We start from the raw sequence: 24,272 nt of genomic DNA on the forward strand, positions 1-24,272 counted from the left end.
TCATCATCCAGTACTTTCCTGAGCAGAGAAGCTATGACATCTTCTCCGGAGCCTTCAACGTGTCAGTGATGAAGATGAACATTTTGCCAAGGCCATCCCCACAAACCTACTCTTGCCTTCAAACAACCATACAACCTCAAACAAACCATTGTCCGCAGCAAACAACAGGTTTTAGTCCGACCGATTTATTTGATAGTAAACTCACAAGCTTTCGAGGGGACTCCCTCTTCGTCAGGTGAATGGAGAACTCTCCATTCACCTGACGAAGAGGGAGTCCCCTCGAAAGCTTGTGAGTTTACTATCAAATAAATTGGTTGGACTAAAACCTGGTGTTGTCAGACTTTTTACTGTGTTTACCCCAGTCCAACGCCGGCACATCCACATCGCAGCAAACAACCCAGCCTTCAGGAGAACAGTGACCACAACACCACACAGCCCTGCCACAGCAACCTCTGCAAGACATGCTGGATCATCGACATAGATGCCATCATCTCACGTGAGAACACCATCCACCAGGTATACGGTACATACTCTTGTGACTCGGCCAACATTGTCTAACTGATGCGCTGCAGGAAAGGAAGTCCCAAGGCATGGTATATTGAGGAGACCATGCAGACGCTACAACAACGGATGAATGAGCACCGCTTGACAATCACGAGGTAAGAGTGCTCTCTTCCTGTTGGAGAACACTTCAGCAGTCACGGGTATTCAGTCTTTGATCTTCAGGTAAGTGTTCTCCAAAGTGGCCTTCATGACACACGACAACTCAGAATCGCTGAGCAGAAATTGATAGTCAAGTTCTGCACACACGAGGGTGGCCTCAACAGGGATCTTGGGTTCATATCACACTATTTGTAATCCCCACAACTTGCCTGGGCTTCCAAAATCTCACTAACTGTCCTGGTTGGAGACAATGCACATCTCTTTAACCTGTGAACCTGTGCTTAACCCTCTCTCCACTCACATTGTCTGTACCTTTAAGACTTGATTACTTCTAAAGATTCACATTCCAACCATTATCTTGTAAATTAAGTTTGTGTCTTTATATGCCCTGTTTATGAACACAGCTACTCACTCACCTGATGAAGAAGCAGAGCTCTAAAAGCTCATACTACCAAATAAACCTGTTGGACTTTAACCTGGTGTTGTGAGACGTCTTACTGTGCTTACCCCAGTCCAACACCGGCATCTTCACACCTATGAAAGGGAACAGGGTCTCAAGTCTACAAGTAGCAATGATACAGATAGTGGGGTCTAATACTCTCAATGCCTATACTAAATGAGAAAAGGAAGAGAAAAGAAATTGATTTTATGTAATATAGTACAGGAGAAAGAGAGATAAACATAAAGAGATACCATAAGTACCATAGTAATTCTCAATACATCTGACCACTCACCCTAAATAAATATGATGTGGAGATGCTGGCATTGAACTGGGATGGGCACAGTAAGAAGTCTCAGAACACCAGGTTAAATTCCAACAGGTTTATTTGGAATCACAAGCTTTCGGAGCACTGCTCCTTCATCACGTGAGTGGAGAGGTAGGTTCACAAATACAGCATATATAGGCAAAGACACAATTGCAAGATAATTACAGGTTGGAATATGAAGAATGGTTGGAATGCGAGTCCTTAATAACATTGTCAAAAATGTCTCAGACAGTATCAGTTAAATTAGACCAGAGATCTATTTTAAACCTATTTAGCAAAGATCAATTTTACTATAACTATTACAACAATAATAAGAACATTTACAACAACAATACACTTTTACATTATTGTTTTAATGTATAGTATTTCCCCAAGACATTGCATAGAAGGGCAAATAAAAATATTGATGCTGTTTCAAAATCTACTTTTAGAAGGGATGACAAAAACACTTTTCAAAGAAATGTGTTAGAAAGATGTTGTCAAAGAAGGGTGTTAAAGGAAAAAAAGAGAGATAGCAAGATGGAAAATATGGGGGCCAGAATTCTCTGCCACTCACGTTGGCAGGATTCTCTGGAATTCCCATTTACTGTGTCGGAAGCAGAGAATCCCAGTGCTAGCAAACAAAGCGCCACCTCCTGCCAGCAGGAAACACGCAGCTGGGAACTGGAGAATCTCACCCATTTATTTTAAAAATGAAATGTTGAGGAACAGAGAGCTACTTTATGTCCGTGAGGATGGTGATGTTAGGCAAGCAGCACTGGATGTGCAAGAGTACATTGGAAAAGAGCTGAATTTTGCAGAGGTGTAGGATGTGTGGCTTGCCAGGGGTGCTTTGCAATCTGAAGGTGGCAACAACATTTTATGCACAGAGGGGCTGACGTCAGGGCAGAAGAAATCACTGGTACTTTGAGCCTGTATTACTTACTTTTGTTTAATGTATTAATCATTTTTCAACCATGTAACTACTTCTTTATTTACTTTATATTAATGAATGTAGACCAGTTGCAGTGGTGGCTGTGTGTGCAGTGTTTGTCTGACGGTGGTGACATCAAAGAGAAGTAGTATCTTGACTGAAGGCACATAAAGAACTGCCCTGTGGGCGCAAGGCAGGGTGAACAAATTAGTCAAGGCACAGCCTCGACAGAATTTGCAAGGTCTGAAAAACAAATTAAACTGTGTAGCAGAACGGGCCTCAAACAGGGGGGAAGGTAGACCCTTTTTGTACTCATTAGCGCTAATAAAAATGTCTGCCTTAAAAAGATTGTTTATTGTTAGCAGTGTAAGAGATAACAAAGCGGAATCAAGCTGGCTGTCTTCCACTCACATTATCAGCCACTTCAGGTCTTGAACAGCAGGTTAGGTGTAAGGATTCGCATTTTAATCAGTAATCTCTAAACTGTCTGTGCTTTATATGCTCTGTCTGAGGCCAGAACTCTCCATTCACCTGACGAAGGGGGTAACCCCGAAAGCTAGTGAGTATATTATCAAATAAATAGGTTGGACTAAAACCTGGTGTTGTCAGACTTTTTACTGTGTTTACGCCAGTCCAACGCCGGCATACCCACATCATGTATTCCTTCAGTCAGAAGTCTCACAACATCAGGTTAAAGCCCAACAGGTTTATTTGGTAGCAAACACCACTAGCTTTCGGGGCTCTGCCCCTTCATCAGGTGAATGGAGAGTTCTGATCACCAAATAAACCTGTTGGACTTTAACCTGGTGTTGTGAGACTTCTTACTGTGTTTACCCCAGTCCGCCGCCAGCATCTCTACATCATGTATTCCTTCAAGCATGGCCTTGTGAGAAGCCCAGGACATAAAGCCAAGGGAAAAGAGGCTGATGTGATTGGAAAATAAATAAATGGAGTAAAAACAGATATTACCTTATATGACACAAAGCCAGAGCCAAAAAGAGTTTCAAGGAAGTGCATACAAAAGCACCCTGACTGCAGAGTGATTTGGGCAATCACACCAAAGTCACACACAGAGGGCTGATTGACCACTGAGGCAGGCTCTTACTCATGAGGAAACTATGCAACTGATATTATTATAAATATGTACAATTGTTTAAAGTTTAAAGTTTGTTTATTACTGTGACAAGTAGGCTTACATTAACACTGCAGAGAAGTTACTGTGAAAATTCTCTAGTCACCAACATTCCAACGCCTGGTGGTGTACACTGAGGGAGAACTTAGCATGGCCAATGCACCTAACCAGCACCCAGAGGAAACCAACACAGACACAGGGAGAATATGTAAACTCCACACAGACAGTGACCCAACCCAGCATCAAATCCACTGGTGGTTTCTTGAAGGTGTACCACATTTTTGGTGGACGAATATCAAAGTTGTTTTGAGCGCTTGATGTCCAGACTGAAGGCAATTTTTTTATTGATCAGGTCGAGGGTTTTTCAATACAAAGGAAGAGACAGATGATAATTTGTCTCAGTGCAATTTATGAGTCTTAACAATGTGGCAAAACAACAACTGAGTTCATCAACCGACGAAACTCAGCACTATGCTTTAAAATAATTCATCACGTGAAGAACTTTTAACTTGCTTGAGATATGCAATAAAGTTTAAGTTTAAAGTTTATTTATTAATGTCACAAGTAGGCTTATCACAATGAAGTTACTGTGAAAATCACCTGGTCACCACGCTCCACTGCCTGTTTGGGTACACTGAGGGAGAATTCAGCATGATCAATGCATCTAACCAGCATATCTTTCAGACTAGGAGGAAATTGGAACACCCAGAGGAAACCCACACAGACATGGGGAGAACATGCAAATGGAACGTGCTCGGAATGGAAGCCAGATCCCTGGTGCTGAGTGGTAACAGTGCTAACCATTGTGGCACTGTGCCGCCATAATAAAGTAGAATATACATAGAAAATATTTAGTTTCTAAAGCTGGTAACTCTCAATAAGTTATGGTGCTCTGGGTACCAGCAGAAAGTTCTGGCACCTTGCCTATTTGGCCATATCTTTCTTCATCTGTGACATTGACGCAAACCCATCATGGAAACTATGCTGTTCTCCTCAGGCTCATATTTCACTGGATTGTCGAATGAACAAAACAGCAGGAAGATTTTTAATCATTATATTTATATGAATGTGAATATGCCTGATTAGTAATGAACAGATGAACAATTCATTTTCCTTCCTTGTTGAAATAAATTGTTTAATTTCCAAAATTTCTGTTCATATGGCTGGTGATTCATTTTGACTATTTTCAATAAATATAATGAATTCAATAAATCAGACCAAACTGTACAATAAAAGGCATGTATTTAATACATCATTATAAAGTATCATCAGGACAGTTCTTTACATCATCAAACAGACTACTGAAAATACATTTAGAAAATACTTTTAGAAAGTGGAATCTGCTTGTTATTGGCACAGGGATGAAATGTATAGGTGCTGCGCTTCAAGTCAAGACACACCATTACATTCTCGGATGTAATTTACAGTCAGACCTCATCTGAATACAGAGCCATTGAACTAAAGAAACTCTACATTTCAGAAGGAAGCCATTTGGCCCATCGAGTTTGCACCTATTCTCTGACAGAGCATCTTACTCAAGCCTACCCACCCTCTATCCCCGTATCCCCATGCATTTACCATGGCTAATCTATCTTTACCAATACCATTTTGGACTGTGGGAGGAAACCAGAGCACCAGGAGGAAACTCATGCAGACACGGGGAGAATGTGCAAACTCCACACAGTTACCCAAAGCCAGAATTGAACCTGGTTCCCTGGCGCTGTGAGGCAGCAGTACTAACCACTGTGCTACATGCCTTTGGTTCCTCCAAACCTTTCATTTAATTTCTCCTGCCCTTCACCCTTATAGTAAGAAGTCTCACAACATCAGGTTAAAGTCCAACAAGTTTATTTAGTAGCAAAAGCCACTAGCTTTCGGAGCACTACCCCTTCGTTAGGTGAGTGGGAGTTCTATTCACAAACAGGGCATATAAAGACACAAACTCAATTTACAAAATAATGGTTGGAATGTGAGTCTTTACAGGTAATCAAGTCTTAAAGGTACAGACAATGTGAGTGGAGAGAGGATTAAGCACAGGCTAAAGAGATGTGTATTGTTTCCAGACAGGACAGTTAGTGACATTTTACAAGCCCAGGCAAGTCATGGGCATTACAGATAGTGTGAGATGAACCCAAGATCCCAGTTGAGGCCATTCTCATCAGTGCGGAACTTGGCTATCAGTCTCTGCTCAGCAACTCTGCATTGTTATGTGTCGTGAAGGCCGATTTGGAGAATGCTTACCCGAAGATCATAGAACATAGAACATTACAGCGCAGTACAGGCCCTTCAGCCCTCAATGTTGCGTCAACTTGTGAAACAAATCTAAAGCTCATCTAACCTACGCTTTTCTAATATCATCCATATGTTTATCCAATGACCCTTTAAATGCCCTTAATGTTGACGAGTCCACTACTATTGCAGGAAGGGCATTCCACACTCTTACTACTCTCTGAGTAAAGAACCTACCTCTGACATCTGTCTTATATCTATCATCCCTCAATTTAAAGCTATGTCTCCTCGTCCTAGCCAACAGCATCCGAGGAAAAAGGTTCACACTGTCCACCCTATCTAATCCTCTGATCACCTTTTATGCCTCTATTAAATCCCTCTTAACCTTCTTCTCTCTAATGAGAACAGCCTCAAGTCACTCAGCCTTTCCTCATAAGACTTTCCCACCATACCAGGCAACATCCTGGTAAATCTCCTCTGCACCCTTTCCAATGCTTCCACATCCTTCCTACGATGCGGGTTCCAGAACTGTATGCAATACTTCAAATGTGGCCGCACCAGAGTTTTATACAGTTGCAACATGATTTCACGGTTCTGAAACTCAATCCCTCTATCAATAAAAGCTAACACACTGTATGTCTTCTTAACAGCCCTATAAACCTGGGTGCCAACTTTCAAGGATCTATGCACATGGACACCAAGATCGCTCTGCTCAGCTACACTACCTAGTATCTTACCATTAGTCCAGTACTCTGTGTTCCTGTTACTCCTTCCAAAGTGAATCACATCACACTTTTCCGTATTAAACTCCATTTGCCACTTCTCAGCCCAGCTCTGCAGCTTATCTATGTCCCTCTGTAACCTGCAACATCCTTCCACACTGTCCACAACTCCACTGACTTTAGTGTCATCCACAAATTTACTAACCCATCATTCTATGCCCTCATCCAGGTCATTTACAAAAATGACAAACAGCAATGGCCCCAAAACAGATCCTTGCGATACACCACAACTGAACTCCAGGATGAACATTTCCCATCAACCATCATCCTCTATCTTCTTTCAGCTAACTAATTTCTGATCCAAGCCGCAAAATCCCATACCTCTATAATTTCTGCAATAGCTTACCATGGGGAACCTTATCAAACACTTTACTGAAATCTATATACACTACATCAACTGCTTTACCCTCATCCACCTCTTTGGTCACCTTCTCAAAGAACTCAATAAGGTTTGTGAGGCATGACTTACCCTTTACAAAACTGTATTGACTATCCTTAATCAAATTGTTCCTTTCTAGATGACTATAAATCCTATCTCTTATAATTCTTTCCAAAACTTTGCCCACAACAGAAGTAAGGCTCACCGGCCTATAATTCCCAGGATGGTCTCTACTCTACTTCTTGAACAAGGGGACAACATTTGCTATTCTCCAGCCTTCTGGCACTATTCCTGTAGACAATGATGACATAAAGCTCAAAGCCAAAGGCTCTGCAATCTCCTCCCTAGCTTCCCAGAGAATCCCAGGATAAATCCCATTCAGCCCAGGGGACTTATCTATTTTCACACTTTCCAGAATTGCTAACACCTCCTCCTTATGGACCTCAATCCCATTTAGTCTAGTAGCCTGTATCTCAGCATTCTCTTCGACAACATTGTTTTTTTCCTGCGTGAATACTGACAAAACATATTCATTTAGCGCCTCTCCTATCTCTTCGGACTCCACGCACAACTTCCCACTACTGTCCTTGACTGACCTGAATCTTGTCCTTGTCATTCTTTTATTCCTGACATACCTATAGAAAGCTTTAGAATTTTCCTTGATCTTACCTGCCAAATACTTCTCATGTCTCATCCTGCCTCTTATTTCTCGCTCTAGGTCCTTCCTTGTTAACTTGTGACTCTCAAGCACCCTAACTGAGCCTTCATGTCTCATCTTTACATAAGTCTCCTTCTTCCTCTTCACAAGAGATTCAATTTCTTTAGTAAACCACGGTTCCCTCGCTCGACCACTTCCTCCCTGTCTGACAGGTACATATTTTTTAAGGATATGCAGTAGTTGTTCCTTGAACAAGCTCCACATTTCAATTGTGCCCATTCCCTGCAGATTTCTCCCCCATTCTATGCATCTTAAATCATGCCTAATCACATCGTAGTTTCCTTTCCCCCAACTATAACTCTTGCCCTGTGGTATATACCTATCTCTTTCTATCCCTAAAGTAAACATAACCAAGTTGTGGTCACGATCACCAAAGTGCTCACCTACCTCCAAATCTAACACCTGGTCTGGTTCATTATCCAGTATCAAATCCAGTGTGGTCTCACCTCTTTTTGGTCTACCTAGAGAATGTATCAGGAAACCCTCCTGCACATATTGGACAAAAATTGACCCACCTAAAGTACTTGAACTATAGCGTTTCCAGTCAATATTTGTAAAGTTAAAATCCCCCATAACAATTACCCTGTCACTTTCGGTGCTATCCAGAATCATCTTTGCCATCCTTTCCTCTACATCTCTGGAACTTTCCAGAGACCTATAGAAAACCCCCAACAGGGTGACCAGTACTTCCCTGTTTCTAACCTCAGCCCATACTATCTCAGTAGATGAGTCCTCATCAAACTTCCTTTCTGCCACCATAATATTGTCCTTGACTAACAATGCCACACTTCTCCCTGATTTTACTGAAACATCTAAACCCTGGAACCTGCAACAACCATTCCTGTCCCTGCTCAATCCATGTCTCCGAAATGGCCACAACATCGAAGTCCTAGGTACCAACCCATGCTACAATTTTAACCAACTTATTCTGGATGCTCCTGTCGTTGTAGCAGACACACTTCAAACCATCTTCCTGCAACCTTGAAACTTTATTCATGACCTCACTACTCACATCCTCCTGTACACTGGAGCAACAATCCAGGTTCCCATCCCTCTGCTGAATTAGTTTAAACCCTCTCGAAGAGCACTACCAAATTTACCCCCAGGATATTGGTACCCTTTTGGTCCAGGTGTAGACCATCCTATTTGTAGATGTCCTACCTACCCCAGAATGAGCCCCAATTATCCAGGTATCTGAATCCTTTCTCCTACACTATTCCTGTAGCCACGTGTTCAACTGCTCTCTCTCTCTCCCTATTCTTCTCGCTAGCATATGGAACAGGCAATAAACCAGAGATAACAACTCTGTTTGTTCCAGCTCTAAGCTTCCACCCTAACTCCCTGAATTTCTGCCTTACATCCCCATCCCTTTTCCTACCTATGTCATTGGTGCCTATGTGGACCACAACTTGGGGCTGGTCCCCTTCTCCTTTAAGGATCTCGAAAACACGATCCAAGACATCACAGACCCTGGCACCTGGGAGAAAACACCGACTGCGAATCTCTCTCATTCTGGGTTTCTTCTCCTTTGTCTTCCTGAAGCCAAACACGGGATATGGTGGACAGAATATCCTTCATCGTCCAGTACTTCCCCAGAGCGGAGAAGCTACGATGTCTTCTCCAGAGCCTTCAACATGTCATTGATGAAGACGAACATCTCCCCAAGGCCATCCCCACACCCCCACTTTGTGCCTTCAAACAACCGCACAACCTCAAACAGACCATTGTCTGCAGCAGACTACCCAGCCTTCAGGAGAACAGTGACCACAACGCCACACAACCCTGCCACAGCAACTTCTGCAAGACATGCCGGATCATCGACACGGATCATGTGAGAACACCATCCACCAGGTACACAGTACATACTCTTGCAACTCGGCCAACGTCTACCTGATACGTTGCAGGAAAGGAGGCATGGGACATTGGGGAGACCATGCAGATATTACGACAACGGATGAGTGAACACCGCTTGACAATTACCAGGCAAGAGTGTTCTCTTCCTGTTGGGGAACACTTCAGCAGTCACAGGCATTCGGCCTCTGATCTTCCGGTAAGCATTCTCCAAGGCGGCCTTCATGACACATGACAGCGCAGAGTCACTAAGCAGAGACTGATAGCCAAGTTTCGCACACATAAAGACGGTTTCAACTGGGATCTTGAGTTCACATCATACTACCTGTAACCCCCGTGGCTTGCCTGGGCTTGCAAAATCTCACTAACGGTCCTGGCTGGAGACAATACACATCTCTTTAACCAGTTTTTAACCCTCTCTCCACTCACATTGTCTGTAGCTTTAAGACTTGATTACCTGTAAAGACTCGCATTCCAACCATTATTTTGTAAATTGAGTTTGAGTCTTTATATGTCCTGTTTGTGAATAGAACTCTCACTCACCTAACAAAGGGGCAGCACTCCGAAAGCTAGTGGCTTTTGCTACCAAATAAACCTGTTGGACTTTAACCTGATGTTGTGAGACTTCTTACTGTGTTTACCGCAGTCCAACACTGGCATCTCCACATCTTCACCTTTATCACAGCCCTTTCCTTTCATTCTCCCTGCCAGCTTCACCTGTCCTCCCCACCCCTCACCCCCCGACACACACACACACACACACACACACACAGGCTTAAAACTGATAACGTTGTACCTTTCTTCAGTTGTGGTGAAATGTCACCATCCACCTGAAACATTAACCCAGATGTTCTCCACAGATTCTCCCTGATCTGCTGAAATTTTCTACCATTTTCTGTTTTCATTTCACATTTCTAACATCTGCAGTATTTTGCTTTTGGGCTCACATGCTGAGCCACGTGATGAGGACTTTGATCAGACAGCCTCTGGAGAACAGTGCTCTTCAAAATACCTGGTGCATTAGCTGGCCTGCCAGACTGTCTACTGTTGCTGTCAAGGAGCATGGGGAATATGGTTCCAACATAGCACAAGGCTTCACAAATCATCATCCACCAGAACACATGGTCAACTCTGACAGCACTTGCAGACACAGCTGCCATGTCGTGTCTGGCTGCTAATATCTCAGGTTCGATTGTAGCATGAGCAGAAGCCGGGTGGCCGTTAGTGAGTGGCGAGGTGGCCCAGTGGCTCAGTGGTTAGTACTGCGGCTTCAGAGTGCCAGGGGCCCGGGCTCTAAGCCTGGCTTGGGTCATTACCTTTGTGGAGTCTGCACATTCTCCCTGTAACTGCATGGTTTCCTCTGGGTGCTCCGGTTTCCTCCCACTGTCCAGGGATTAGGTGGATTGGCCATGCTAACTTCTCCCTCTGTGTACCCGAACAGGTGCCGGAGTGTGGCAACTCGGAGATTTTCACTGTAACTTCATTGCAATGTTAACGTAAGCCTCCTTATGACTAATAGAAATAAACTAAAACTAAAGTCTACTGCAAGGCCTAGATATAGAGGACGTAGGGAGAATGTTTCCACGAGTAGGAAAATCTAGAACCAGAGGGCACAACCTCAGGATAAAGGGACGATCCTTTAAAACAGAGATGAAAAGGAATTTCTTTCGCCAGAAAGTGATGAATCTGTGGAACTCTTTGCTGCAGAAAGCTGTGGAGGCCAGGTCATTGAGTGTCTTTAAGACAGAGATCAATAGGTTCTTAATTAAGGAGGGGATCGGAGGTTATGGGGAAAGGCAGGAAAATAGGGATGAGAAAAATATCAGCCGAGATTGAATGGCAGAGCAGACTTGATGGGTCGAGTGGCCTAATTCTGCTCCTATGTTCTATGGTCTTATAAAGTCACCCAACTGTAGTGGAAACTCAGACTGAGGTCATGAGACCCTGCATGCAGACTTACATTGCTGCCAGCCCGGCTTCTGATCTCAGTGCTCAAGGGGATCTCACAGTTTTCCATCAGGTTGAATTCCAACAGATTACAAGGATTGCGGAGAGTTTGTTCGAGATAGTGTCAGTGGCACCGTGCAATTTTCTCTCCTGTCTCAGGATGGCCGTATTAGTGTGCCCGCCATGTGTGTGCCAGTCTATTAATTTCCTTGTAACAGCCTTTAAACCAGTCAGTCTAGCTGCAGCCTATGCCAGAGTGGTTCAGCCCAAAAAGAGTGTGTCAACATTCAGAGCTGCTCAACGTCATTCTGTGAAGCCATAGAATCCAAAGAACCCAGACAGTGCAGAAGGAGGCCATTTGGCCCATCGAATCTGTACCAATGACAACCCCACCCAGTCCTGTTCACATAGCCCCACACATTTACCCTGCTAATTCCCATGACATTAGAGCCAATTTAGTATGGCCTAACCCACCTAACCCGCACATCTTTGGACTGTGGGAGGTAACCAAACAACACAGAATCGCCGACCAGAAACTGGTAGCCAAGTTCCGCACATGAGGAGGATGGCCTCAACCAGGATCTTGGATTCATGTCACACTACATGCAACACCCATCATTTGGCTGGGGCTTGCAAAATCCTACTAACTGTACCTGGCTTGAGACAATTCACACCGCTTTAACCTACCATTATCTCTCTCTCTCCACTCGCATTGTCTGTACCTGTAAAGATTTGATTATTTGTTAAGACTCTCATTCCAGCCATTATCGTGTAATTGAATCTGTGTCTATAAATGCCCTGTTTGTGAACCCAATTCTCCACTCTCCTGATGAAGAAGCAGTGCTCCACAAGCTCATGCTACCAAATAAACCTGTTGTTGTGAGACTTCTTACTGAACTAATTTTTCCATCCTCCCTCAGGGAATTTTCTTACTCAAACTTAATGCCTCTTCAGACACCCAGTTGAGATCAAAATTCTTCTCTGGAGTGATTATACGAGATAACCAAAATCATACCATTCTCTTTTGCAGTGATCCATTTGGTGATACTCTGCACCTTTAAGTCATCTCACTAATTTGGAAGTTTATCTCAAGATTCCATTACAGCAGATGAGGTTCGTGGCCATTATGAATACCTATAAGTTCAGCTGCTAACAATTTAACTGTCTCCTATGAGCAATCAACTCCATGGAAAGCTGAGTAATGAAAAATCAAAATATTACCGAGAGCATTTCTTCTTTCTTATCCACATGGGGTTCAAACATGAGCTGACTTGAATATTCCAGGGAATTTTTGCTTCTTTAATAATTTGTGGAATATTGCTATTCTTTGTACTGTATCAAGATACATCCACATTCCAATAGTTCTGCTCACTTATTGATTTTTTAAAAACTAACATCATTAACCGAAGCCGCAATGCAGACAACGTAAACAATAGTAAGAAAAAACATAACCTTGTTAACTTTGCAGGAAGAAAAGAAGGAACATATGCTTCTTTTATGGTACTTGTGTACTGCTGTCTTGAAAGCTTGTTCTTTCAGATGATCATTAGTCATAAGCCACTCAGGTGGAACAGCGTTCCACAGGGGCATGATCCATGTTAAAAGAGCTTATATGATGGGCAATTTGTATGTGAGGCTAGGTTATTGTCGCTGCTGCATTGATCTGCCAAGTGTCTTCAGTGGTGGTAATGTTTCAGTGTGAGACACTGGAGCTGCCCTACTAATCATCCACTGGAGCATACACAAGGATTTCACATTTTGCCTGCATTGCAGAGGTGGAAGATTTCACTGAATCACTGCTGCAGCATTCTGTCTAATTTGTACCTTTCTCAAAGGGTACAATTCTTCTTGTCGGTGACTGTAGTGGAAAAATTGTTCAAGCTTAAAATAGGATTTTGTGACAATTTTTTGGCAAAAATTATTGACAAGAGGCATTTCACATCCTACATCACCATTAGTACTCAAAACATACTTGGAAATTACATCATTTCTTGATGAATGTGTTAATGCTATTGTTACAAACTCCCTTGATATTGTAATCAAATGCTAAATCGTGTTATATAACATATTGCTTATGAAATTTGTTCAAATTGATTTCAAATGGACAGTTGACATGCTTTCAACAGCAACATGCATTTATATAGTGCTTTATTACAGTAAAGTGTAGTCACAAGGTTACATAGGTGGGTTATCAACAAAATTTGATACTGAGTCACAGAATGAGTTCTTTGGGCAGATTACCAAATGCTTGGTCAAAAAGATGGCATTAAGAAGCATTTTAGAGGAGGAAAAAGAGATAAGTGGAAATGCAGTTCAGAAAGTGAATTTCTGACTTCAATATAGCAGCCAATGATGGATCGATTAAAATTGGAAAGATGCAAGTGGCCCAAATCAGGAAAGTGTAAATATGTCAGAGGGCTATAGGGCAGGATAGGCTAAAGACATAAAGAGTGGTGAGGCTGTAGAGGGATTTGAAATCAAGGGTGAGAATTTTAAAATCAAGGCATTCTAGCTTCCCCTAACCTACTGGCCCCTCTTCATTCCAGTGGGGTCAGGGTGAAACCCCGCTATGGGGAGCTATTGTAAACCCTGCTGGATCAAAACACTCCTGGCAAGGGCGGAAGCTTTAGCAGGACTGAAGACTTCAGTCCTAAGCCTACAAATGATACTTAAATTCTAATTTAAGTAAATTATACAGTTCCATGCCAATTTCTGGCGCAGAGCTGATGGTGCCAGAAACCCAGCAGCCGGAGGCTCATGGAGGCCTTGGCCCCAACAGGAAGCCCACTAAATGGCCTCCACTTGAGCCTCCCAGCCCACTGCATTGCTGGGAGAATTGGCCCCGATAAGCAACATTAATAACTATAAAAGATAAAGTTTCAATACAGAATCCGATGAAACTTTAAAAATACAATGCAACAGTTCATACCAATTTAAGAATACCATTCAATATTCAAAGTAATGTTATACCAGAATCCCCAAATGAATCCATTGATTGGCAATTGGATACAAAGCTGTCCGTTTTATGATATCCAATCTCTCGACAGCCAGAAACATACTGAGTGCGTGCTCCTAGTACCTTTCTATAATATTCCTGATTTTCTGAAAAGAAACTGTTCCACATAAGTTATACCTTTCTAAACAGGACAATATCATTCTATAGCGGCAGTAGGTGTTGCCTTTTTGATGAAATCCCCCTCTTCATTGTGTTCTTATTCACTATGATTTAATTTAACTAGGCCAAAGGAAGGTGAGTCCCTAGTGGCATTATCGCTCATCTACTAACCCAGAAACTCAGCCAATGTTCTGAGGTTCAAAACTCGCCATGGAAGATGATGGAACTTGAATTCAATAAAAAAATCTGGAATTAGGAATCTACTGATGACCATGAAACCATTGCTGATTGTCGGGAAAACCCATCTGGTTCACTAATGTCCTTTAGGGAAGGAAATCTGCCATCCTCACCTGGCCTGACCTACATGTGACTCCAGAACTATAGCAATGTGGTTAACACTCAACTGCCTTCTGAACAAAGGCAAATAGTGATCTGCAGTAAATGAGGGTCAGCCAGTGATGCCCATGTCCCATGAACGAATAAATAAAATCATTAAAAGAGTTTTATTATCCATGCTGTGAGCCTGATATATGATCATCGTGTTCTTTAATATGTCCTTAACGTCTTTCCTGTTTACCTCCAATTGTTTCTATTTTTTATAGAAGTAATTTAAAACTTTTAATAGAAGAATTGATTTTTTTAATGTCTGCTTTTTCTAATTTGCTGAGCTAAGTGCTAAGAATGTCTCCTGAATAGATAAGGAGGGACAATACCATCAGGAAAGCTTTTAAAGCTCCTTTGAAAGTGACTTTAGAGTTTTTTTTCTTATCTTACCTTAATATGAAGAGATCTTGAAAGGCCTTAGTGTTAATTTATGTGTGGCACAGACAATGTCTGTTTAGCACCTGTTGAAACAAAAGCTATCAGCATGTGTCATCCATGTCCATGCTTTAAGGGTTCTGGATAAAAATGGTTATACATAAATATGTGTCCACTTTCTCAAATCAGAAGTATAATATCCTAAATATATATGAACTCTACCTATTTATTTATGTATTTCCTACTTATCTAAAACTGCCCTGAGGTAGTTGTGTGTAAACCATTTGGTGTAGAATTGGAATCAAAAGTAAGTCAGACCAGGTAGTTTGCTAGCTTCTCTTCGCGGAAAGATATTAATAAGTCACTTGGGTTTTATGATAAGCCAGAAGGTTTCCTAGCAATTTTCTGGTGTTATCCAGATATTTTTCAATTCTCTTTTATGACTTCTGGATGTTAGAAACACAAACACAAGGCTTCATATCAAAAAGCAAGTTTGATTTGGGGCCATATGGATTCATCTATCTTAGTTTTGGCCTGTTTTTCTATCTGAAAATTGACTGCATGCCATGTTGGCAAGTAACTTTACTTAACAGAGTGTCAGATCTCACCCAAGTTTCTATATGGCCTAACTTAGAAAATAGAAGCAGGAATAGGATATTTGGCCCTTCAAGCCTGCTCCACCATAGATGTTGATCGTGGCTGATTATCAAATTCAATATCCTGATCCCTACTTCCCCCCATATCCCTTGATCCCTTTAGCCCCAAGAGCTATATCTAATTCCTTCTTGAAATCACACAACATTTTGGCCTCAGCTACTTTCTGTGGTAGCAAATTCCACAGATTCATCATCCTCTGGGCGAAGAAATTTCTCCTCACCTCAATTCTGAAAGGTTTACCCCTTATCCTCAAACAATATCCCTAGTTCTGGACTCCTCCACCATTGGGAACATTCTTTCTGAATCTTTCCTGTCTGAACTGTGAGAATTTTATAAGTTTCTATGAGATCCTCTCTCACTCTTCCTAACTCCAGTGAATATAATCCTAACCAATTTAGTCTCTCCTCACATGACAGACCTGCCATCTCAGGAATCAGCCTGGTAAACTTTTGTTGTACTCCCTCTATAGCAAGGGCATCTTTCTTCAGATAAGGCCATCAAAACTGTACACAATATTTCAGATGTGGCCTCACTGACGCCCTATACAGTTGCAGCTAAACGTCCCTATCCCTATACTCAAATCTTCTCTCTACGAATGCCAACATATCATTTGCCTTCTTCACTGTCTGCTGTACCTGGAGTCCACGAGGACTCCAAGATCTTGTTGAGTATCCACCCCTCTCAATTTACATCCGCTCAAGTTATAATCTGTCTTCCTATTATTGCTACTAAAGCGGATAACCTCACTTTTATCCACTTTGTACTACCTGTATATTCAGCCCTTCCAAATTACGCAGAAGCAGCTCTGCTTCCTCCTCACAGCTTACCGTCCCACAATAGATCATTAATTAAACCTGGCACTATATCTGGACTGCAAGATGCAGTATCAAACATTGGACAAAATTGGTGAAGAATTCTCAGAGCAGAAGATTATTGGTCTCTGTATACATGAGAGAGTATTATAGCCTTTTATGTTCCATAATCTTTGGGAAGTTAAAGCAACTGGGATCATTGGAAATTGTATCTGTTTAACACCTAGAAAACAGAAGGAGAGAGGGAAAATGTGAGAGCAAATGAAACAGGCAAACAGTTTCCAAAACAAATTGGAGTCTGGGGTAGACCAAATTACAGGACACGGTGCAACATTCACTCTTTGCTCTTTGCCCGTTTTTGATCATGGTCCTACCAATATATAATTTGACAAAGGTGCTGGAGACAATGAACGAAATGAGTCTTCCAAGACCATATAGGACTTCGACAAAAACAGCTTTATTCAACATGCATGAAGAAAAGCAGTACTCAGAGCTATAATACCAGCTGGTTCCTGAGCTGTGTTAAATCAAAACTACAGATTTACAGTTAAAGTAAACTTCACTATTCTTATAAAGGACTGGTAGTAAAAAGCCACTCCCCCTACATTACAACATAACACAAGAAAAAACTGAATCGTACGTCTTATATTATGGTTTGTCCCTTTTTTGTCCCTGGCCGACCATTGACTTTTATATGACTGATTAGTGCAGCATACAATAAAACGCTAAACTGACTTGACAATATCCCAAGACAAGTGCAATTGAAACTGTAACACTCCAACTGAAATAGAGCTGAAAATGCAATATATACTATATTTTTAAAAAATCAGCTGGTCATTACATTTAAGGAATGGCTCCTGTGCAGGAGCGAAGCTCAAAACCTATAATTCTACAAAATCCATATCAATCTAGGCATCTATCAGAGATTCTGATGGACTCGAGTAATTAGCATATTGAACTACCTTTTGTTCCACATGTGCACCGCATAGGCGTATATTAGAGAAACATTTTGAACACAGAAAGCTTCAGCAAGCAGGTAAACATTTTCATGTCAGTACCTTTGAAATTGCCTTTGAAATTGTCTTTGATATATCACACTGTAAAGATTTTTCATTCTAGCCTACGAAAATCACTATCAGTAACTTGCATTTAAATTTTGGATAATGATATTAATATATATATAGCTGACATTTCTGTTGGAGTTATTCTCAGGAGCTGTAAGGGAAATTCCTGAAGGAGCAGTTTTGCTGGCTCAAGATTTCACACTGCGAATTATGGGTAAACACAAAATAGGTATGTTCTTTAACTCCATTTGGTTCCTCCACTTCCATTCATTCATCTCATGGGTGAATTGTGAGGGACTGGAAACCTTTTCGCTCTCACCTAATTTCTCCCTTCTAGCACTGCCCTGTTTTCCTATCTGCCATCCTGCATACGATCAGTGGAGGGGAATGAGTGTCCACTGCCACTCTGCATGTGATCAGTGAGGGGGAATGGGGGTCCACTGCCATTGTGCATGCAATTAGTGAGGGTGAAGGGGGATCTGCTGCCTCTCTGCCTGAGATCGGTGGGCAGAAAGAGGAGGAAGGATCTACGATCAGTCTGAGTGGTGGACGGTAAGGGGATAAGGAACTTTGTAATGTTTGGGGCTGGCAATGTCTGTGGGGGCCACGGGTAAGCATTATGTGGCCCGGGAGGAATGTGGCAGGGGAGCAGCATTCTATCATTTTTCTCTGCGCATGTGCAGCTGGAGGCACTGATCGGAGTTGCAGGATTTTGGGCACGTTAAGCCCTATCCACAGGCTTCCGCAGTGCGAGTCGGAATTGCTGATATTCTTTCAGGTGGAGCGCGTCTTGGGGGCACCTGAGAACACATCCAAAAGTCGAATCTGAAACACTCCCAGTTTCAAGTCCGCCTAGCATGTAGAATTAAAATGGTAAAATAAGGCCCTTTGTCTTTTGATAATCAATGTAAATAAGATCATAGTCAGAAACTATATTTTAGGCCAGAATATTGCAACTATTTCTCTATTAAATCAATGAACTTTCCACAATCTAATTTATTTAAATTATAATCCTGTCTTGAAACTTGAGTTGCAGCCTATTGTTCAGACTGGAATATTGAAGCTATTAATAAGCCACAAAACTTATATTTTTCAGGTGTTAAGTAGTAGCTCAGAATCAATGTAGGTAATTGTTTCCAAGCACATTGCTGGGAAATGTTTACTTTCTTCATTGTTATTACTTCAAATTAAATATAGCACTGAGATTACTTATTGGAGAAGATTATAATGGAAAAGTGGAGTTGGGACTGGATGTCGTGCTACTCTGACATTTTTCAAATTTATTTTAAAGCATTTGTTCACACTAATTACGGTCTTGCGAATAAATCAATTGACCATCATATTTGTCATGACATAGAAACAGAGGAACAGGAGTAGGCCATTCAACCCTTCAAATCTATTCCTCCATTCAATGAAATCATGTCTAATCTGCAACCTAACCATCTCATTGATCACTTTGCAAAAATGACAGGGGAGGTGATGGCCTAGTGGGATTATCGCTAGGCTATTAATCCAGAAACTCAACTGGGAACCAGCGTTTAAATCCCGCCACAGCAAATGGTGGAATTTTAATTCAATAAAAAACATCTAGAATGAAAAATCGACAGATGACTATGAAAGCGTTGTCAATTATCGGAAAAGCCCATCTGGTTCACTAATATCCTTTACGGAAGAGAATCTGCAGTCCTTACGTAGTCTGGCCTACATGTGACTCCAGAGCCACAGCAATATGGTTAACTCTCAATTGCCCTCTGAAGTGGCCTAGCAAGCCACATAGTTGTATCAACAAGGTAGCTCACCACCACTTTCTCAACGGCAAAAAATACTGGCCAGTCAGCGATGTCCATATCTCATAAATGAATAAAAAAATTGGTTTGAAAAACCACAATCCAGTTTCTTTCGAGAACTGACCCTAAAGACAGATATCATTGTCAAGAAGTTTGAATAAAATTAAAATTTCAATATTGGATAAAATAAAGATTAAAGAAGCTCAGGTAAAACAAAGTTTAAAGAATTGGCTAAAAAGGAATTGATAAGAATGCAGCTGCCTGAATGTGCAAATTAGCTTAGCAGCAGGGTAAACAGATATTTACTTCAGTGAAGTAGAGAACAATAGAGTTTAGAATTGGTGTGGTAAAACTACAAAAGAGATAAGTTTAAAGTGGGGACATAAGAATGCATGTCACACTCATATGCGGAAAGCATGGCTTCTAATATACATTGGAGATCAAAATAAATACCGTATATCAGTAACAGTATTCGCTCTACTCTATAGGAGAAACAACTGGTGAGCTGTTAAGATCATAACCACACCTAGTTCTTCCAAAGACAGGATTCTATGCCAGAAGCTGCTGTTTAAAAACCTCAGAATGTCCCTGCTGAATCAAAAGAAAGGATTCCTAAACTTAAAGGTACAACTCAGGTGTGGTAACCATTTTGCTGGATTTAGCTCATAGGGTGAGACCATATGGGACAGAAGGACTTAAGAACTAGGAGCAGGAGTAGGCCATCTGGTCCTTCGAGTCTGCTCCGCCATTCAATAAGATCATGGCTGATCTTTTCATGGATTCAACCCTACTTACCTGCATGCTCACCATAACCCTTAATTCTTGTACTGTTCAAAAATTTATCAAACCTTGCCTTAATTCAATGAGGTAGCCTCAACTGCTTCACTGGGCAGACAGTTCTATAGATTCACAATCTTTTGTGTGAAGAAGTTCCTCCTCAACTCAGTCCTAAATCTGCTCCCCCTTATTTGAGGCTATGCTCCCTAGTTCCAGTTTCACCCACCAGTGGAAACAACTTCCCTGCTTCGATCTTATCTATTCTCTTCATAATCTTATATGTTTCAATAAGATTTCCCCTCATTCTTCTGAATTCCAATGAGTATTGCCCCAGCTTACTCAGTGTTTCCTCATAAGCCAACCCTCTCACCCACCAGAATCAATCACTCCCCTCCAGTGCCAGTATATCCTTTCTCAAGTACGGAGACAAAAACTGTACACAGTATTCCAGGTGCGGCCTCACCAGCACCTTATACAGTTGCAACATAACCTCAGTGTTTTTAAGCTCCATCCCTCTAGCAATGAAGGACAAAATTCCATTTGCCTTCTTAATTACCACCTGCACCTGCAAACCAACTCTTTGTGATTCTTGTACAAGGACATCCAGGTCCCTCTGCACAACAGCATGCTGCAATTTTTTTACTATTTAAGCGTTAGTCCATTTTACTGTTCTTCCTGGGATGTTGTTTTAGGACAAGTGACATTCCTTAGAGTTTAGAAATGTAGATAGATGTAGAAAGGGGTTAATTCAAGGATACTGCATATGTGGATGTGTGTGCGCGCATGCATGGCTATTATTGAAGTTAAGTGTACCTCGTTTTGCATTTGATCCTTTCTTGTATGTTTTTACAAGTTAATGAAAATTCTTTCATTTGGATGATAGCAACAAGACCCAAACTTTCCTCATTGCTTACCGTATCTTTACCTACATTACACCAAATTGAGAAACAAACAATTACGGATTGGCATTCCAAGTTACCTTTCTGGGTTCTGTCATAATCTTACATCTAGCATCTGAGAAGTTCTTAACACTGATAATAGAAGATAACTGGAAAAATATCACTTTACTTAAATGGGGGCTGGGCAGAGAAGGAGAGTGTGTTCCTTTGCACGTGGAATTAAAACACATTGTTGTGGAATAGTACAGGAGCCAGTAATTTGAATCCATTATCTTGCAATGTTGAAGCATTGGAGATAGTAAACACTGAAGATGTGTTATTTAGACGAAGTTGATGAATATCAAACTGAATAATCAGTTGAATAGTAGAATAGCTTGGATGAGGACTAGATTGTTAAGAATGAATAGGGTACAGCACAGATTACAGCACTGGGGAATCTCTGAGTTAATAGAAAACATGCAACTTACCAAACTCATTTCATGTAGGTCTCTCAGAGGACAAATATGCCTTACTCCTATCTGGTGTGGAGATGCCAGCGTTGGACTGGGGTAAACACAGTAAGAAGTCTTATAACACCAGCTTAAAGTCCAACAGGTTTATTTGGCAGCAAAAGCCACTAGCTTTTGGAGCGCTGCCTCTTCGTCGGGTAAGTGAGAGCTCACAAACAGGGCATATAAAGACGCAAACTGAATTTACAAAATAATGGTTCATAAACCTGTTGGACTTTAATCTGGTGTTGTGAGACTTCTTACTGTATTTTATTCCTATCTGTCAAGTTTGTGTTCAAACCTAGTAAGGAGTTTCTAATGGCCCTTAACAATAAACATTATAACAACCAAGAAATGTGCATTACCTGAACATGCCCAGAATAGGCCTGGAAAGTACTGGAAATAAGAACATAAGAAATAGGAGCAGGAGTAGGCCAACTAGCCCTTCGAGCCTGCCCCGCCATTCAATAAGATCATGGCTGATCTGTCGTGGCTCAGTTCCACATTCCCGCCCTCTCCCCATAACCCTTAATCCCCTCTCTTATCAAAAACCAGGACCGGATGGAGTGCATCCAAGGGTCCTGAAAGAAATGGCGGAGGTGATAGTGGATGCCTTGGTGGTTATTTTCCAGACGTCGCTGGATTCTGGGGAAGTGCCGGAAGACTGGAAAACGGCTAATGTTACGCCGTTGTTTAAGAAAGGTGTCAGGCAAAAGGCGGGGAATTATAGGCCTGTTAGTTTAACGTCTGTTGTAGGTAAAATGTTAGAATCCGTCATCAAGGAGGAAATAGCAAGGCATCTTGAGGGGAACTGCTTGATAGAGCAGACGCAGCACGGTTTCGTTAAAGGGAAGTCACGTCTGACAAATTTACTGGAGTTCTATGAGGATGTGTCTAGGGCGGTGGATAGAGGAGAGCCGGTGGATGTGGTCTTTCTTGATTTTCAGAAGGCGTTTGACAAGGTACCTCACAAGAGGTTATTGCAGAAGGTCAGGGGGCATGGAGTTGGGGGTAGGGTGTTAGCGTGGATAGAGGACTGGTTGTCAAATAGGAGGCAGAGAGTGGGGGTCAATGGGTGCTATTCGGATTGGCGGATGGTGACTAGTGGAGTGCCCCAGGGGTCGGTGCTGGGGCCTCAGCTATTTACCATTTATATAGATGATTTGGAGGAGGGAACCAAGTGTAGGGTGTCAAAATTTGCTGATGACACCAAAATTGGTGGAAGGGCAAATTGTGTGGAGGTTGGGGAGAGTCTGCAGAAGGATCTAGATAGGCTGGGCGAATGGACCAGGAAATGGCAAATGGAATTTAATGTTGGCAAGTGCGAGGTGGTCCACTTTGGTAGGAAAAATGGTAGGAAGGATTATTACTTAAGTGGAGAAAAACTGCAGCAGGCGACGGTGCAGAGGGACCTCGGGGTCCTTGTGCATGAGTCGCAAAAACCCAGCTTGCAGGTGCAGCAGGTGGTCAGGAAGGCGAATGGGATGCTGGCCTTCATAGCGAGGGGGATTGAATATAAAAGTGGAGAGGTCTTGCTGCAGCTGTATAGGGCATTGGTGAGGCCGCAGCTGGAGTACTGTGTGCAGTTTTGGGCACCGTACTTACGCAAGGATATTTTGGCCTTGGAGGGAGTGCAGAGGAGGTTTACTAGGCTGATGCCGGAGTTGAGGGGGTTGAGCTATGAGGAGAGGCTGAATAAATTAGGCTTGTACTCGTTAGAGTTTAGAAGAATGAGGGGAGATCTCATTGAGACGTATAAGATGATGAATGGGATGGATAGGATAGAGGTGGAGAGACTCTTCCCGCTCAGAAAGGATAGCAGGACTAGGGGGCACAGCCTCAAGATAAAGGGGGGACAGTTTAGATGGTTGGCACTTTCTGATATGTTCAGGCTGGCTTAGGAAGTCCTGTCAGTTAAACTACTCCTCACAAAATTTACCCTTAAGCTTTCTTATACTTCTATTACAAAGATTTAATTCAGATGTATAGATGAGAAATAAAATCTATCTCCAATGTAATAATATCCTATGTTTGTGTATTGCTTGGATATTTTCTCTCAATGTTCACCACTGGAATAATCATATTACATGGAATTATATACAATTGCACAGTAATATGCAGCACAGGAACAGGTTTACACTGCACATGGCGGAATCTCCTCTCATTCCAGTTACCTCTTTTCAGCCTTTCAGCATTCCCTTTTCTCTGTTTTACACATCAAGTTTGCTATTGAAAAGCTATTTGCCTCAGCCACGCCCTGTGCTAATGAGTTCTACATTCACAACAGTCTCTGAGTAAAGTCATTTTCCCCATTTCCCTATTGGATACATTAGGTTATTAACTTTGTATTCACCCCCTCCTCCCCATTTTAAGTTCCCCAGTAAGTAAAAATCCTGTCCTCACATTTACCCTATGCAGCACCTTCATTATTTTAATTATTTCTATCAGTTCACCTCATACTCTTTGCCTTTTCTATAGAAGAAAAAGATCTATTACTTATTATTAATAAAAGTAGGAATAACAGTGGTCCTGA

Source organism: Carcharhinus amblyrhynchos, chromosome 4 (genome assembly GCF_965287045.1).
Source record: "Carcharhinus amblyrhynchos chromosome 4, sCarAmb.v2.hapA, whole genome shotgun sequence".
Lineage (NCBI taxonomy): Eukaryota > Metazoa > Chordata > Chondrichthyes > Carcharhiniformes > Carcharhinidae > Carcharhinus > Carcharhinus amblyrhynchos.